Raw genomic sequence first — 14,660 nt, forward strand, 5'->3', positions numbered from 1 at the left:
CCAGATTCATTCCCTTCCTCCCTTATCACCCACCCTTACTGGGAAGAGAAGCAGTTCAGTATAGGTTGTACATGTGTGGCTAATGCAAAACAATAACATAGCAGATATATTGTAAAAGACTGACTATATTTCCCACCCTCCTATCCCACATCCCACTTGTTCTATTCTCTACTTTGATCCTGTCCCTTTTCAAAAGTGGGTGCTTCCAACTTCCCTCCCCCCCAGCCTGCCCTCCCTTCTATCATCCGCCCTCACATCCTCTTCCCCCCTATTCTCCTGGAGGGTGAGATCCCCTATTTAGTGTGTATTTCCCTCCCTCCTCAAGCCAGATTCAATAGGAATAAGGTTGACCCATTCCCTTTTGCCTTCCTATTCTTCCCCTCCATTGTAACCACTTTCCCTTGCCTCTTCTGTATGAGATAGTTGCCCCACTCTGTCTCTCCCCATCTCCTCTCATTATATCCCTCTCACCTCTCAATTTCACCTTTTAAGTATCATCCCTTCCTGTTAAATTGGTCCCGTGCCCTCTATCTATGTATACCTGTAAACATATATACACACATTCACATATGTATTCATATGCCTGCATACCAGTTTCATAAGTTACAATTATTGTTTTTCCATGTAGGAATGTTAATAGTTCAACTTTGGCCAAGTGGCTCAGCAAGCAAGAGCACCGGCCTCAGTGCCGGGACCACCCGGATCAAATCCGGGCCCAGACACCCAGCACCATACCCAGAAACAACAACTGGCCATGCAACCTCGAGCAAGCCACTCAACCCCAATTGCTTAAAAAAAAAAATAGTTCAACTTTGATAAGTTCCTTATGATTTCTTTTCCCTGTTTACCTTCTCATGCTTCTCTTGCTTCTTGTATCTGAATGTCAAATTTTCTATTCAGCTCTGGTTTTTTCAGCAAAAATGCTTGAAAGTCCTGTATTCCACTGAATGACCACATCTTCCCCTGAAACAGGATACTCAGTTTTGCTGGGTAGGTGACTCTTGGTTTTAATCCCAGCCCCCTTGACCTCTGGAATCATTCCAGGCCCTTCGATCCCTCAATGTAGAAGCTGCCAGATCCTGGGTTATCCTGATTGTGTTTCCACAATATTCAAATTGTTTCTTCCTGGCTACTTGTAATATTCTCTCCTTAATCTGGGAATTCTGGAACCTGGCTATAATATTCCTAGGAGTTTTTTGGGGGGGATCTTTTTGAGGAGGTGATTGGTGGATTCTTTCAACCTCTATTTTGCCCTCTCGTTCTAAAACATCAGGGCAGTTTTCTTTGAGAACTTCCTGGAGGATGCTTTCCAGACTCTTACTTTGGTCATGGCTCTCAGGCAGTCCAATAATTTTTAAATTATCTCTCCTGGATCTATTTTCCAGGTCAGTGGTTTTTCCCATGAGATATTTCACATTGCCTTCTATTCTTTCATTTGTTTGGATCTGTTTAACAGCATCTTGATTTCTCATAAAGTCATTAGCTTCCATTTGCTCCAATCTAATTCTGAAGCAATGATTCTCCTCAGTGAGCTTTTGAGATTCTTTTTCCATCTGGCAAATTCGACTTTTTAAGGCATTCTTCTCCTCATTGCCTTTCTGAGCCTCCTTTGCCATTTGAGTCAGTCTGTTTTTTAAGGTATTATTTTCTTCAGTCAGGCTGTTGACTCTCATTTCATAATTTTCTTGCATTGTTCTCATTTCTCTTCCCAGTTTTTCCTCCACTTCTCTTATCTGCTTCTTAAGGTCCTCTATGGCCTGTAACCAGCTTGTATTTTCCTTTGAAGCTTTTGGTGCAGGAGTTCTGACTTCGCTGATTTCCTCCTGTTCCATGCCTTGCTCCTTTTTATCCCCAAAATAGGAGTGTAATGTTGGAATCTTCTGTCTGCTTTGTTTCCTTTGCCTGCTCATTTTGCCACTCAATGATTTGACTTTTGGGCTTTTTGCCACAGTAGAACTCTGCCACCAGACAGGGGAATTTTCGTCCCAAACGCTGGGGTTTTCTCAGCTGCCGGAGGTATTAGATGGGCGCCCTCTCTGAGGTCTCCACACGCTCTGGCAAGCTGGACACACACCCCAGGACCTCCACCCTAGACTGCAATCCAGATCCAAGCAGGTTAAAGCAAGAGCGATGACCCCTCAGACTGGTGCTTGGAACCCCTACACTCTGAAGGCCAGGAGCTGAAGCTGCTGGCAGGCTGTGCCAGCGTCTCAGCGGTTTCTCGCCCCAGGGGAAAAAACCATGCACTCCCACTTACTGGGTCCCAAAGTCCAGAATGCACTGGCCTCTCACCTTGTCCTCATCTATGTGTTGATAAATCTGGAAACGGCCACAGCTGCTGCTGATCTGGAGTCCCTCTGGCTGGGGGCTGGTCAGGCCCGCCCTGGGGCTAAAGCCTCGATGTGGGGCTGGGCTCCGCTCCCAGAGCGCTGTGGTGGCCAATTCCTGCCGGCCTGCCGGGCTGTTCTCAGCGGGAGGTTAGCTTCTCTGTGTCATTTTGTGGGTTCTGCAGCTCCAAAGTTTGGTTAGAGTCCCCTTTTTACATGGATTGGGGAGGGTGGAAGCCGGAGCTGCGGGAGGGTGGTGCTTCTACTCCGCCATCTTCTCTGATCTTATCTAAGACCAGAAAACCTACAATAGTATCTGGAAAGAATTCAAGGTCTCAGGCTTAATTGGAGTGAGAGTTGTAGAAGTTTATTGTTATGCTTCTATAAGAAGTGGGCAAGAGTCCTTTAGGGAACCTGCAAGTGTACAGGCTTTTACTTTTAAAGAGTAGGGCTGCCATTGTCAGGGCTGACCTGACGGAAGGGACCTCAGTGCATAGATAAAGGTTAGAGCTGACTGAGAGGGAACTTGTGACTTTAGTGCATAGATAGTTTAGATGAGATTTGGGCCAGACCGGAGGAGACATGAAGAGATTAAGTAAGAACAAAGGAGTCACAAGTTGTTGCCTAGGCCAAGTTCGGATAGGGGGAAGGGGCAGAGTTTGAGGCTGGGTAAGGTTTTTACAGATTACAATTTTACAATTGTACAATACAAACTGCAGTTACAATTGTACAAACTGGTTTTACAAATTGGTTTTACAAATTGATTTAGACCCCAGGTACCCCATCACTCAGACTGTGTGTAAGCACAAGCAAGGTGGGTTTTTTATTGTTTTTATTTCAGAATTCAGTTTCCCAGGTTCATGCTAAATTGTAAACATCTGAAGGATTAATCTCCTTTGAACCTTGGTAATTCTTGTCTATAACACATCAGGCTGTGAGTTATGAAGTTTTCTCATATGGGCTTTGGTGCCTTCTGGTCTTGAGAGTATTAGTTGAAAGTGTATATATATATACATTATTAAGCCCTCCCCCCCATCTATGAATGTTAATCACTCATCAAGACTTGTAAAGGAGACCTCTGATAGAGAGAGGAGATCTCTAATAGAGAAAGGAGACCTCTGATACCAATCCTTGTGAGAACACTGGAACACTGGACTAAGAATAAAGTAATAAAGGAAAGTATGGGGTTTAGTGAGACTGGGATAGTTATCTATAATTTTCCAGATATTGTGTTATTTTGCTGTGCCCAGAGCCCTGCCCAGAGCCCTGCCCAGAGCCCTGCCCAGAGCCCAGACCAGAGCAATCCCTCCTCATGTGAAGCTGGAGGAGGACAAGCTGCCCTAGAGTTGGGGAGGTGTGGGCCAGAGACAAAGGATGGGAGCAGGAGGCCCTGGAGACTGCTGTACCTGGACCCAGTCAGGAACAGGGAGAGCTTGGAATGGAGCAGACTCTTCTTTTGTGAGGTGAGATATGAAGCAGGAGTGAAGAAATGCCTGTGTGTGAACCCAGTAGGAACTGGGAGCAATTGGCTGCTGGACCTGCAGGAGGAGGAACTCTGGAGCTCGAGACTCAGCCCCTAGTTGAGATGAAGACTTTGCAGCAAGGCAGGAGCAATGAACATGCTTTCTGCTACATTCCCCTCAGATGAGTTGGGACCCAGGGGGTGAAGTTGTCTATGGTGGAATGGGGAAGTGCCATGGCCCCTGGGGCCTCACCCTGTTGACTTTATCGCCCAACCTCCCCTCATGACTTGGAAGCGGGGTTGGAGGAGTGTTAGAACTTGGAATCTGGCTCATTCATATGTGCTTCTGAGAGTACCAGGTGGGAGCATGTAACAGCATCACAGGGAGGACACACCCCAAAGAGGACTTTGCTTAGACACTCTGTTTAGATTGAGGGGATTGCAACCAACTGTAACCTAGGAGTGGAGAGTATTGTGTTCTCTGCTACCCCTGGTCATGTGCTATGCTAGGGAAGACCCTGGCTTGGGATCCCCTGATTATCTAAACAAGTACAAGATGGGGGGTATACTATATTATGTTATATACTTTTGTGTCTGTATTTAAGGCCATGTTTCCATCCTGGTAATAAGTTGTTATGAATTGTGAATGCTTTAGTTTCTTGAATAAGGTTTAGTTTTTAATTAACATAGTTCTTATACTGTGTGATTCAACCCTAAAAAATATATATGTGTATATATATGTATGTATATATATATATACACACACACATATACACATATATACATACACACATGCATGTATATATTCACAGCAGCAGCCCTCAAGTGTGCTGTGTTGATTGATGTTACACTATGTTATAAGTTATATAAGTTATAGAGTAGACAAGAATTGGCTCCCAACTCCTGCCTAAATGAGGCAATCATAGAAAGTTAGGGTCAGATAGCAGAGGTAAGAGGGTTAAACAAAGCATGTTAAACAAAGTGTAAAAATGTGTCTGTCGTCTTACATCTTTTTACAAAGTGTGAAAAAGTTTCTCTGGTTAAATTAGAAGAGGAATTTGTCATTAGTCATTCCATTGTGGTCTTCAAAAAGCTAAGACATCCAGCCCTGAGATTGTTGATCATTTGAGGCAGTGAGTGGCTTTTTGGAATATGACCTTTATGCCTCAAGTTGGGGTGAGAGGGTGGAGAGGGTACACTATACATTCCTCTCTTCTCACCCTTTCCCCTCACCCTCTAATGTATTGATGAGAATAGGATTTGAATCCCTAAAAGGAAAAAAAAACATATCTGAGATCTGCACCCCCAAAAGGAAAAACCCCTGAACTTTCACATGTGGCCCAGGTCCCTGGCATTCACCTGGGGACTCCTGGGCCCTCATTGTGGTCCTCATTGTTTGCACCTGGCCCCAGAATCCTTAAGAATCTCTCCCACTTGCATTAGAGATACAAATACTCAGATTCTTAAAATCTGGCCAATAGCATGGATTCTTAAAATCTCGTCCACCCCAAGCCATGTATTAATAAACCTGAAAGAAGGCTTGAGTCAAATTCATTTGAGGCAGGACCACATTGTTTGCCCAAGAATTTTGGGGTTCTCAACACCCATAGATCTCAACAGTATTTTGTCATGGAGATATTCTTCCAATAGGAGATACCAAATGCAGAGAGACAGATAGACAGACAGAACTTGGGGTAGGAAAACTTGAAGAAGGGTGACTGCTGGAAGCAGAGAAGAACCACTTGTGAATTCAAGACACAACTAGTCTTGGCAATTGAGAGTTAAATTTTGGGGAGCTGAGTGACCTGGTTTGCCTCAGTTTCCTTATCTGTAAAGTGAGCTGAAGAAGGAAATGGCAAACCACTCCAATATCTTTGCCAAAAATATTCCAGATGGAGTCATGGAGAGTTAGTCGACACAACTGAATAACAATGCAAATAGCATGAGTTGCCTCTGCCACATATGATTCTTTTGTGTGTGCCTTATTACCAGTGAACTCTAACTTATATCAATTCTTCCCATGATTCTGTATGTATCTGTGGAAGAATGTGCCCTAGATTTATGGGCAGGAATATTTTGTAGCTACTCTTCTTCATATGCCGTATTAGTGAATGCCTTTGCTTTGAGCTAATTTTAACTACTACCAGACTACTAAGGTCAAGTGCACCAAATAGGGATTGTTGATCTATAGTTTTAGGAGCAGGAACCCACTAAGTATCCTTGAACCTGAGAATAGAAATCCCCCTCCCACTTTGTAAGCCTGTATATGTATCTATAGACATATTTACACACATATGTATACATATACATATGCACACCCACATACATGTATGTGTGTGTCACACACATGAGGCAGGATGAGTGGATAGAGAGTTGACTTTGGAGTCAAGAAGAAAATGGAGGGGATAAAGTGCTAGACTTGGAGTCAGGAAGTCTTGAATTCAAATCCTGCCCCAAACACTTACTAACTCTGTGACCCTGGGTATGTCACGGCAAAGTGGCTCTATTTACCTTAATTTCCTCATCTGTAAAATGGGGATAATAATATACCTATCTCTCAGGCTTGTTATAAGGTTCAAATGATATACTATTTGTAAATAGTTAAACATCTTCTTTTAATAGAGACAGGAAATGGGGTGGTGATTTCATCTGTGTGGGGAGCTGCTGCTGAGGAACTTCCTGTAGATACAAGTTAGAATCTTCTCTGCAATGCTATTGGATTTCTCTAACTGGCTATCTTGCAATCATATTCACTTCAATATATCTAAAACTGAATTCATTATCTTTTCTCCAAATCCTCCCCTGCCTTTTAAATTCCCTATTACTACGGAGGGTACCACCACTATCCTAGTTATGCAGGCTCACAACCTTGACCCCTCATTCTCTCTCACCTCACCCACTCTCCCCATGTTGTTGCTGTCGTTGTTGAGTTGTTTTCATCTTGGCCAACTCTTCATGACTCCTTTTGGGGTTTTCTTGGTAAAGATACTAGCGTGGTTTACCATTTCCTTCTCTAACTGATTTTACAAATGAGGAAACTAAGTGACTTGCCCAGGATCACATAGCTAGGAAGTGTCTGAGATCAGATTTGAACTCAGGTCTTTCTGACTCCAGGGTCTGTGCTCTATCCACTGCACCATCTAGTTGCCTGTAATCTATTACCAAAGTCTGTCAATTTTGCCCTCACAATGTCTTTCTTATTTGGTCGCATCTCATCTTTGACATGGACATCATGCTGATGCAAACCCTTACTACCTTTCTCCTGGACTAACACAGTGGTTTGCTGGTTGGTCTGCCTGCCACACATCTCCCTCCACTTCAGTCTATTTTCCACCCAGCTTTCAAATTGATCTTCCTGAGTTCAAATCCAGCCTCAGACTGGCCAGCTGTGTGACATTGGACAAGATAATCAACTTATTTCTGCCTCCATTTCTTCAACTATAAAATGGGGATAATAATAGCACTACCTCCCAGGATTGTTGGGAGGATCAAATGAAATAATATTTATAAAGGACTTTGGATCAGTTACTGGAATGCACTAGGCATTTACAAAGGCTTATTCCCCTCCCCTTCCTATCCGTACTTGACTGTATATAACTTAGAGAGGTGCACAGAGCAATTAAGTCCCTTGCCCAGGTTCATCCAGTCAAGATGTGTCAGAGGTTAGCCTTGAACCCAAATCTGCTTCAAAGTCAACTCTCTATCCTGCCTCGTGTGTGTGACATATATATGTATGTATGTATGAACATATGTATATGTATACACATGTGTGTAAATATGTCTATAGATACATATACAGGCTTACAAAGTGGGTGGGGGATAAAGTGCTAGACTTGGAGTCAGGAAGTCTTGAATTCAAATCCTGCCCCAAACACTTACTAACTCTGTGACCCTGGGTATGTCACTACAAAGTGGCTCTATTTACCTTAATGTCCTCATCTGTAAAATGGGGATAATAATATACCTGTCTCCCAGGGTTGTTATAAGGATCAAATGATATACTATTTGTAAAGCACTTTTGAAGAATTTAAGGCACTATATAAATACTATCTTTATACATAGAGTGATAATATATAGATGCCAATATGTATATACACATATGTGTATGTACACACACATATTTAATAAAGCTGATGCTGGGCTTTTGGAGGACAAGATCTGGCTACACTGGTCTCACCTACCTAATGCTTCTACCCCACTGCTCCCCCATTCACTCAAGAGGAGTAGCAGCAGCTGGCAGGAACTGACCCAAACCTAGCATCCTTTGTTAGGTGGGTAAGACCTGTCCAAGTTACCCTCTTCTCTGCACTGTCCTCTACTATCAGATGAGAGCAATTGTGCCCCCCACCCCCACCCCACATCTCATTCAGCATAAATTCCCTTTGGAGACTATGAACTTTATTTTTCACTTAACATTTAACAAATTTCTACCACCTGTTTCTCTCTTCATCCCTGAATTAATCAGTAATTGGCTACATAAGAGAAGACCCAAACCCCACCTCCTAATTTCTTATTTTGCATCTTCCTCAACCCTACCCTTTCATCCAATTGTGCCCATCCTTTCAACTGTGCTTTCCAAGGTGGTATTCAAGGCCATATCTTTCCTGACTCAAAGTTCAGCACTCCGTCCATCACACTTCATTCCTGTTCCATGTGACAACTTTTAAGACAGCTATTAAGTCCCCCTTAGTGTTTAACTGGATGAACACATCCATAGTCCCTTCAGTTATGACTGTATGCCAGAATCTTCAATCCCTTCACTATCCTAGTTGTCCATACTATCACACCAAGTCATTTTTAGTCATGTCTGACTCTTTGTGATCTCATTTGGGGTTTTCTTGGCATTGATACTGGAATGACTTGTCATTTCTTTCTCCAGCTCATTTTACAGATGAGGAAACTGAGGTAAAGTTAAGTTACTTGCCCAGGGTCACACAGCTAGTAAGTGTCTGAAGCCAGATTTGAACTCAGAAAGAGTTATCTTCCTGATTCTAAGCCCAGAGCTCTATCCACTGGGCCACCTAGCTGCCCACATATCACACCATATTGCCTCTTTAACATGGCAACTTCAGAAAATATAATCAAGGCCAACTTGATTGCACAGTATCTGATCCAGAGTAGGCACTTAAAATACTAATTGATTGATAGATTGGTATAGATGTTAATTCAGGAGTTTTAGATACTTAACAGAGCCCTCAGCATTCTGAGTCTTCACATTTTTATCAGGAAGTGGATAGCATGCTTCAGTCCTCTGGAATCTTCTTTGACCATTATACTGATGAGTTCCTAATTCTTTCCAAGTTGTTTCACTTTGCCATGTTGTTGTCATAGTATAAATTGTTTTTCCAGTTCTGTTCACTCTGCATCAATTCATACAAGCCTTTCCTCTTCTTCATAACAGCTCAATAGTATCCCACTGTGTTTAAATACCATAACGTGTTGATCCATTCCCCAATTTATAAGCATCCCCTCTTATTCCCAATCCTTGCCACCCCCAAAAGAACCAAAACATTTTTGTACATCCTTAAAGTTTATTTTGCTTAGAATTAATCCTTCTTTTAATCTACCCACCTTCTTCCCTTTCCCTCCCATTTACCTGTTGAATGAAATATATTTCTGTACCCACTGTGTTGCATATGTATATAGTTTTCCTTCCTTTGATTAGTTTAGATGAGAGTAAAGTTAAGTATCTTAATGTTAAAATTCATGTTCCAGGGGCAGGTAGGTGGTGCAGTGCATAGAGCCTGGCCCTGAAGTCAGGAGGATCTGATTTCAAATTTGGCCTCAGACACTTGACACAACTAGCCATGTGACCTTGGTCAAGCAACTTAACCCCAACTGCCTTGCCCTCCCCCCTCCAAAAAAACAACAACCCCATATCTCCCAGTTTTGGAGAAACCTTCACTTTGGTTTGTTTCTCTAGGTGAAAAGAAACAAACCAACCTTCCTTTTATACTTTCAACAGAATGACCAACTCAGTTCACTGAGTTATTGTCATCTTGCAAATATACAACTGTTAAGACAAGAGCTTCTGGACCCAAACTACATCTCCATTTTGTCAATGAACTTCTGGGAATCAAACTGACCCTGATGTTATAAAGACTTAGTTATTATCACTACAAGGTGTGACTTGGGAAAACATTCACTCTGTGACAATGTTGGCTTTTTTTCTTTTTGAGATCTCCCCAGTTAAATACTTCCAGCACAGTCACCAGTATTCCTTTCTTCCATAGAGAAAGCTTCTCTAATGGATATGAAAAGAAAGATTGAAGGAAAGGTATAGAGCCAATGCAATATTTACAGCACCCATGATCATGATAAAAACTGTGACTATAAATATCATATAATGTTCAATTGCAAAATATAAAAGATTTTCCAGGTAGAGAACAGAACTGAAGCATTTATTTAGGCACCAGAAAACCAAATCCCAAAACCAGTAAGCCGATTCCATCATAGTACCAAAGATATTAAGAAGCCATAATCACATAGAGAGCCACACCATCCTTCAGCCTTACCAAAAACCAATACAAGATCAATATTTATTCACAAACCTCTCTCTCTCCTGCCTGAGCACCTCTCTCCCCCACCTTCTGGCTAGTTCTATCAGCTTCCTGTGGGCTCTGCTTCCCTTCAGCAAATTCCCTCCATCACAGGCTCCATGTGATTACATTCAGCCTATTAGGGGGAAGAGTTTACTTTCAAAGCAGGGGAGGTCTTCAAACTCCCCCCTAGGCCTATTAAGGGTCAGGGAAGATTTTCAAATTCCCATTCCCATTACAAAAGGAGAGAGTAGTCAACTTCCTTTGGAAAATGCTATTCTAGATGGAAGATAAAAAGGCAGCTAAGGAGGGCTAACGGCATTCCCTGGGTGTAATGTGTTTAGTAAGCCACAGGGACAAGTTTACTACTCTGGCCTTTTTATTTATTTATTATTTAATTTTATACATCAGTTTACAAAAAAATATCTTTTCAACATGAAGAACCAACAGTTAACGAACTTCCCTGAAGACATGGCTATTCGTTATGGGACATGAATGCCCATTAACCTCAGATTTAAAACAAGTCCAATTGATTCAAATATCTCTGTGCTATTAGGCTGACAAAATGGTTTCTGACAGTTATGGGAAATAAGTAATCTCCACTTTCTCTGTGAGCAATTCTTGGTCTTTGAAGGATACATAGGTATAACAATAACATCAACCGCAATGAGAACAATGTTTGTTTAGGTGTTTCAGTTGTGCCCAACTCTTGGTGACCTCATTTGGGATTTTCTTGGCAAAGACACTGGAGGGGTTTGCCATTTCCTTCTCCAGCTCATTTTACAGATGAGGAAGCTGAGGCAAACAAGAGTCACACAGACTTGCCCAAGGTCACACAGTTAGTAAGTGTCTGAAGCTGGATTTGAACTCAAGATTTCCTGATTCCAGGCCCACCACTCTAACCAATTTTTCTTGCTTTTTTTTTTCTCCAACATGGTTAATAAGGAAATGTGTTTTATGTGATTTCAATTGAATAATTGATATATCTAATTTCTTTTCCTCTCAATGTATGGAGGAGGGGTGGCAGAGAGAGAAAATTTGGAACTCAAGATTTTTTTAAGTTTAAAATAAATAGTAAGTTTAGAAAACAAACAAACAAACCCCTTCCATAATCTGTATCCAATTATCTTTCCAGATTTATCTTATATTATTTCCCTTATCACTTTTCTAGCTGCAGCTAAACTGGCTTCTTAGTTGACCTGTTTATTTAACATCTAATTTCCTACCTTTAAGCATTTGTACAAACTGCCCTACTTCCATGCCTATCACTTATCAGTATCTTTATCTTCCTTCAAAGTTTACCTCAGAAGGCTGTTCTCTGAATCCTTTTCAATCTACCCCATGTGACTATTCTTTACCTGATTACAAAAAAACACAATACAAAAACCTTATATTAATTAAACATATATGTGGAATTTTTTTAATATAATGCTAACTTAGTGAGTGTTTCATTTTTGCTTCTGTTTCCCTACTACCTAGCACAGTGCTTTGTATGTAGGAAGCTATTAATATATATCATCAGTGGTAGTTTTCTTAGGCAGCCAGTCAAAATGCATTTATTAAATATCTATGATGGACCAGGCACTGTGCTAAGTGCTGTGTGACCATGGACAAGTCACTTAGTTTCTCTAAGCATGTTTTCTCACCTGTGAAAGGAAGATAATTTGATTCACTAAGTGTACCATCATATTATCTGCAAAGAGTCATGGTTTTGTTTCCTCATGGACTATTCTAATCTTTTCAATTTCTTTTTTTCTTGTGTTATTGCTAGAGCTAACATTTCTAGTACAACATTGAATAATAGTGGTGATACTGGGCATCCTTGCTTCATCCCAGATCTTACTAAGAAATCTTCTAGCTTATCACCATTACAGATAATGCTTACTTTTGCATTTAGATAGATACTATTTATCATTTTAAGAAAAGCTCAATTTATTCCTGTTTTCTAGTGTTTTTTTTTTTTTAATAGCAATGAGTGTTGTATTTGTCAAAGGCAGTTAGATGGCACAGTATTATTGAGAGTGCTTGGTATGAAGTCAGGAAAATTCATTTTCCTGAGTTCAAATTTGGCCACAGACACTTACTAGCTTTGTGATCCTGGGTAAGTCACTTCACCATGTTTGCCTCAGTTCCCCATCTGTAAAATGAACTGGAGAAGGAAATGGAAAACCATTCCAATATCTTTGCCAAGAAAACTACAAATCAGGTTGCAAAGAGTTGGACATGACTGTTCAACACCATCATTACCACTAATACCACCACCAACAAACACAATAACAAAAGTTTTGTCTAAAAATTTTTTTTGGTGTCTATTGAGTTAATCATGTAATTTTTGTTGACTTTGCTATTAATATGGCCAATTGTGCTGATGGGTTTTGCTAATATTGAACCAGCCCTAATCCCACTTAGTCATAGTGTTATTGTTGTATATATTGCTGTAATTCCCTTGCTAGTATTTTATTTAAATTTTTTGCACCAATATTTGTTAGAGAAATTGGTATATAGTTTTCTTTCTCTGTTCTTGTGCTTCCTGTTTTAGGTAGCAGCACCATAATTGTGTCATGCAAGGAATTTGGTAGGGCTCTTTCTTTGCCTACTTTTCCAAATAGTTTGCATAGTATTGGAATTAATTGTTCTTTAAATATTTGGTAGAATTCATTTGTGAATCTATCTGGTTCTAGGGATTTTTTCTTAAGGAGTTCATTTATGGCTTGTTTAATTTCTTTTTCTAAGATAGAGTTATGTAAGTATTATATTTCATCTTCTGTTAATGTGAACTGTTTATATTTTTGTAAATATTTATCCATTTCACTTAGATTGTCAGTTTTATTGGCATATAACTGGACAAAATAGCTCCTAATAATTGCTTTAATTGCTTCTTCATTGGTGGTACATTCATACTTTTCATTTTTTAAAAATATACAAATAGAACTTTTTATATCCTTTTCATTTTTGGTACTGGTAACTTGGTTTTCTGCTTTTTTGAAAAATCAAATTAACCAATGGCTCATCTATTTTATTGTTCCCCAGTACCCCATAAAGCCAGCTCCTGATTTTATTTATTAGTTTATGTTTTATTTTTTTTTACTTTCAGTTTCTTTAATCTCTCCTTTGATTTTCAGGATTTCTAATTTCATGCTTAATTGGGGGTTTTTCATTGTTTTTTTTTTAAATTAGAAGTTCAATTCATTGATCTGATCTTTCTTTCTTTACTTATGTCAGTGTTTAGAGATATAGATCTTCCCATAAATACTATTTTGGCTACATCCCATAAATTCTGGTATGTTGTCTCATTGTTGTCATTCTTTTTAGTGAAATCATTTATCATTTCAGTGTGATTTGCTCTATGACCCACTCATTCTTTAGGATTAGATAATTTTTAATTCATGTGTTCATGGTCCTTTACTGAATATAATTTTTATTGCATTATGGTCTTAAAGGTATGCATTTAATATTTTTGCTCTTATGCATTTCATTGTGAGGTTTTTATGCCCTAATACACAGTCAAATTTTTTTGAAGATGCTATATACATCTGAGGAAAAGGTATACTCCTTTCTATTCCCATTCAGTTTTTTTCCCATAATATATAACTTTTCTAAAATTCCATTCATCTCTTTAACTTCTTTCTTATTTATTTTAAAATTAGATTTATCTGGTTCTTAGAATGGAAAGTTGAGGTCCCCTACTAGTATAATTTTATATAGTTTTACTGTTTATTTTTTCCTGTAACTCTTTTAACTTTTTCTTTATGAATTTGGATGCTGTGCCATTTGCTGCATATATATTTAGTGTTAATATTATTTCATTATCTATGATATCTTTTAGCAAGATGTAGTTTTCCTGCTTATCTCTTTTAATTAGGTCTATTGTTGCTTTTGCATTATCTGCAATAATGATTGCCATCCCTGTCTTTTTTTCTTCAGCTGAAGTGTAATAGATTCTACTCCACCACCTTATATTTACTCTGTGTGTATCTCTTTATTTCAAGTATGTTTCTTGTAAATAACATATTGGATTCTGGTTTCTAGTCCATTCTGTTATTCATTTTCTTTTTATGGGTGAGTTCATCCCATTTACACTTACAGTTATGATTACTAACTGCATATTTCCCTTTACCCTATTTTTTTCCTGTTTAATCTTTCTCTCCTCTCCTCTCCTTGTCTCTGTCTTCCCTGTCTCTCTGTCTTCACCCTGTCCCTCCTCAAACGTCTGTTTTACATTTGACTTCTGCCTCCCTTAATCCACCCTCCCTTTTATCAGCACTCTTCCCCTTCCTCTCTCTACTTCCCTGGAGGATAAGAGAGAATTCTATACCAAACTGTTTTTGTATG

This window comes from Petaurus breviceps, unplaced genomic scaffold, assembly GCF_028583685.1.
Source record: "Petaurus breviceps papuanus isolate PSGF00001 unplaced genomic scaffold, PetGlider_PUasm1.0 175, whole genome shotgun sequence".
In the NCBI taxonomy this organism is placed as follows: Eukaryota; Metazoa; Chordata; class Mammalia; order Diprotodontia; family Petauridae; genus Petaurus; species Petaurus breviceps.